Source organism: Malania oleifera, unplaced genomic scaffold (assembly GCF_029873635.1).
Source record: "Malania oleifera isolate guangnan ecotype guangnan unplaced genomic scaffold, ASM2987363v1 ctg490, whole genome shotgun sequence".
NCBI classification, from domain to species: domain Eukaryota; kingdom Viridiplantae; phylum Streptophyta; class Magnoliopsida; order Santalales; family Ximeniaceae; genus Malania; species Malania oleifera.
Genome location: NW_026652022.1, coordinates 3556 through 8501, shown reverse-complemented (window position 1 = coordinate 8501; position 4946 = coordinate 3556). Strand labels below are relative to the sequence as shown.

Below are 4946 nucleotides of genomic sequence, written 5' to 3'. Positions count from 1 at the left end.
AATTTCGATTGGAAGAACGTAAAATCTGAGATTAAACGCATTCCCTGAGGAGACGATCTAGCCCTTGGGCTTAGTATTACACGACGTAACTCCTATACTTGGGATAGCTTTCGAGCTGCTCATTTTTCGAGTGAGTCAAGTTTTTAGCGCCGTTGCCAGGGATTTGCCAGTTTTAATTTCGAATTTTGCGTTTTCTCAATTATTTTTTTGCTTTTCTTTTATTAAATAAAAAAAATGAAAAAAATTGAAAATTGAAAAATTGAAAAAAAAACAAATTTTGTCTATTGCCGTGTTAGTGGATTTCTATTGGCGATTGTGATGTTTGATGCCCTGGGTTCGAGATAATTCGAATCGATTGTGTAGACTTTCACCTAGCACTAGTAGGAATACACATAGCACTAAGTTTGACTGTTCACCTGTTAGTCCTGCGAGTGATTCTGAATTTGAACTGAATAATATGTTTGGCAATTATTTTGAAGAAGCTATGGCTGCACATGCACCACGTACACTTGAAGATTTTCTACAGCCTACACGCACATCTACACCTTCATGCATTGTGTTGCCCCAGGATGCCCCGAATTTCACTCTTAAGCATGGCATGTTATCTGTGATTCCCCAATTTCACGGGATGGACTCTGAGAGTCCGTACCAACACTTGACAGACTTTGAGATGGTTTGCACCACTTTCGTTAATAGGGCTAGGACTGATGAATACATTAAACTGCGTTTGTTCCCCTTTTCTCTGAAAGGCTTTGCGCCCTAACTCTATTACTAGTTGGGCTGAAATGCAGCGTGAGTTCTTACATAAATTTTTTCCTCTTCAGAGAACTCAGTACCTATAGGAGCAGATCAGTCAGTTCATGCAAAAAGATGGTGAGACATTCCAAGCATGTTGGGAGAGATTTAAGGACTTGATGAACATATGCCCACACCATGGTTTCGAATCGTGGAGGTTAGTGAATTATTTTTTTACTGGTTTAACCCCTGTGTGCAAACAATTTGTCCAGTCTATGTGCAATGGGATATTCTTCCGTAAGGAACTAGACAAGGGCTTATCATTTTTAGACTGTCTCGCTAAGAGTGCCCAGTAGTGGAACGCACAACCAGAACGGGTGCCGATAGCTGCCCAACCTATCCGAGCAATCAGTGGCGGGGGCAGATATGAGGTCAAAGAGGACACTAGCTTACAAGCCCTTGTAGCTACGTTATCTAAAAAATTGGAAGTCATAGAATCCGAAAAGTCAAAAGCTGAGATTTGCACGATTTGTGAGACTTCGGACCACAGACCTCAGGATTGTCAATTCTTACCTGTGTTGCAAGAGAGCAGATCCGATCAGGTGTCATCGGCAAATTGGGTTAATAAGACGCAGAATCAGCCGCTCTCAAATACTTACAATCCGGGGTGGCGGAATCATCCAAACCTCTAATGGAGAAATGATCAGCCTGGTCCATCATCTTCACGATATTAGCAGGCACCTCAATCATATCCACCGCCTCCACAACCGACATACAATCCAGTCGTAGCTCCTCAACCGTAGTATCAACCGCAACAGTTTTCTCGGAGCTACACACCACCAGGATTCCAACCACCGTTAGTCCCCATTCCAATAAAGAAAGCTTCAGATTATAGTGTAGCGTAGGTGGCAACCATGCTCCAGCAATTCATGCAAATGCAAGTTACAACCAATGGAGAACTGAAAGATGCTGTAAGCAAGATGAGTACACAGCTTAATACCCTGGAAAAAGGAAAATTCCCTGCACAGCCTCAGCCTAATCCCCAGGTATATAGACAGCCACAACAGTCAGTGCACACTGTTTCAGGGGATACGTTTGAGTCAACAAAAGCAGTTATTACTTTGCGAAGTGGAAAGGAAGTTCCCTATCCTAAAATGGCCACTGACCAACAAACAACCACGTCGACACCTGAGGTGACGAATGAGACAGATAAAGGAAAATAAAAATCAGACGAGGCCAGCTCAAGTTTAACAAAGTCAGATAATAAAAAGGATGAGCCAGTTAAGGAATACCAGCCGGTGGTCCCATACCCTCAGCGTTTGACATCTGGACAAGAGAACAAGTATCATTTGGAGATTCAAGAGATATTCAAGCAGGTAAAAATCAATATTCCACTCTTAGATGCCATACAGCAGATCCCTGCATATGCAAAATTTTTGAAAGATTTATGCACCGTAAAAAGGAAACTGAACGTGAAGAAAAAGGCTTTCTTAATTGAGCAGGTCAGTGCATTGATTCTTAGTCAGACTCCACAGAAACTTAGAGATCCTGGCTCCCCCACAATACCTATTATGATTGGTGAATCTCGTATCGGGAGAGCTCTACTTGACTTAGGGAGTAGTGTGAATCTGCTTTCGTCTTCATTATATGACCAGCTGGGTTTAGGTGAATTGAAGAGAACTACTATGATGCTACAATTGGCAGACAGATCTGTAAAGGCTCCACGAGGTATTGTTGTTTTGGTTTAGGTTGACAAATTTTACTATCCCGTGGATTTCGTTGTTTTGGATATGCAGCAGCCTGTTTCCACCATTTATCAGGCTCCTGTCATTTTGGGGCGACCATTCCTTGCTACTTCAAACGCCCTGATTAACTGTCGGAGCGGAGTCCTGAAGCTCACATTTGGGAACATAACACTGGAAATGAATGTTTTTAATGCTCATAGGATGTCAAGTGGGTGTGATGACGCAGACACTCATGCAGTCGATGTGATAGATGACTTAGACACTTCAGAGCTACTGTCGATACTCGATGTCGATGCCGCACTTGAAAATGACTCTTTTGCGCAGTTTGAAGGGATTGATGAATTATTGCTAGAATCAGAGGAGCAGATCCCAGATAGTGGTCCTCATATGTTTGATGCGAGTTATACAAGTAGTTGGCGTAAGCCTACATTTGAGGCCATTGACCTACCAGAAATTCTGAAGTCATCCGCAGAAGAAATTCCAACCCTTGAGTTGAAACCATTGCCTGCCGAGTTGAAATATGCCTTCTTGGGTCCAATAGACTGCATATTCCCTGTGGTAATTTCTTCACACCTTACTCATGGACAGGAAACTAAATTATTGCAGGTACTTCGAGAACATCGAGGAGCGATTGGATGGACTATCGCTGACATCAAGGGTATCGACCCTTCCATTTGCACTCATAACATCTTCCTTGAAGGAGACGCTAAACTAGTTTGAGATGCACAAAGGAGGCTGAATCTAGCCATGAAAGAGGTGGTAAAAAACGAAGTGCTGAAATTATTAGCTGCAAACATCATCTATCCAATCTCCGACAGCAAATGGGTAGGCCCAACACAGGTAGTTCCAAAAAAATCTGGTTTGACTGTCATTGAAAATGCTAATGGAGAATTGATCCCATCTAGGAAAGTGACGGGTTGGAGAATGTGCATTGATTATCGTAAATTGAATTCGGCTAGCCGAAAAGATCATTTCCCGTTACCTTTCCTACATCAGATATTAGAGAAAGTAGCTGGTAATTCTTTTTATTGTTTCTTGGATGGATTTTCTGGTTACTATCAAATTGTCGTAGCACCTGAGGACCAAGAGAAGACTACCTTCACTTGTCCCTTTGGTACCTTTGCTTTCCGCAGAATGCCATTCGGTTTATGCAATGCCCCTGCTACTTTCCAATGCTATATGATGAGTATTTTCTCTGATATGTTAGATGATATGTGCGAAATTTTTATGGATGACTTTTCTGTGTTCGGTAAGTCTTTTGATCATTGTTTGACACATTTAATTGCGATTTTGAAAAGATGTGAGGAAAAGAATTTACTTCTAAACTGGGAAAAATGTCAATTTATGGTACGTAGTGGTTTAGTACTTGGACATTTGGTTTCTAAGCGTGGTATAGAAGTTGACAGGGCCAAGGTAGAGCTGATTTCTCAGTTAACTATCCCTAAGACAGTCCGGGATATTCGCTCTTTCCTTGGTCATGCCGGGTTCTATAGACGTTTTATTAAGGGTTTCAGTAGTATTGCTACACCATTATGTACCTTGTTGCAAAATGAAACTGAATTTGTGTGGACTAATGATTGTCAACAAGCCTTTGAAACACTAAAGCGACACTTGACTATTGCGCCTATCATGCAACCTCCTCGGTGAGACTTGTCGTTTGAGATCATGACCGACGCTAGTGACTACGCTCTTGGTGCTGTTTTAGGTCAACAAATTGATAACAAGCCGTCGGTTATTTATTATGCCAGTCAAACTTTGAATGATGCTCAGAGAAATTATACTACCACTGAGAAGGAATTGCTAGCTGTTGTTTTTGCTTTAGACAAATTTCGTTCTTATGTCATTGGTGCACCTGTCATTATTTTTACTAACCACTCTGCTTTGAAATATTTATTAGCAAAGAAGGACGCCAAGCACAGATTGATCAGGTGGATTCTACTCCTCCAGGAATTCGATATCACCATACGCGATAAAAAGGGCGTGGAAAACGTTGTAGCTGACCATCTTTCTCGGTTGCAGCTACCCGAGGTACTGGTGTCCACTCCCTTGAATGACGAATTTCCTGATGAACGTCTCTTTGCTGTGTCACGCACTCCATGGTTCACTGACATTGTGAATTATCTCGTCACCGACCGGATGCCAGACCATTGGCTTACCCAGGACAAGCGTAAGTTCCTAGCTGAGGTAAGACATTATTATTTTGATAATCCATACCTGTTCAAATATTGTTCTGACCAATTAGTGCGTAGATGTGTTCCAGATGATGAATTTAATTCTGTGATGCATTTTTGCCATGATGGAATATGTGGAGGCCACTTTGCTGCTAAGAAAACTGTTTCAAAAATATTACAAAGTGGACTCTACTGGCCCACCATGTTTAAAGATGTTGAAAATTTTTCTAAAGCATGTGAGGCCTGTCAAAAATTAGGAAAAATTACTGCCAAGAATGAAATGCCTATGTACCCC

The 4946-nt window shown here is 41.7% G+C and overlaps 1 non-coding gene across 1 annotated transcript; it reads right to left on the bottom strand.

The window, feature by feature from the left end:
- Positions 1-832: 832 nt before the first annotated feature.
- On the bottom strand, positions 833-940 carry LOC131147197 (small nucleolar RNA R71). The gene has a single exon (XR_009134647.1). It is a non-coding gene; the product is annotated as a small nucleolar RNA R71 (small nucleolar RNA).
- Between the last annotated feature and the right edge of the window lie 4006 nt (positions 941-4946).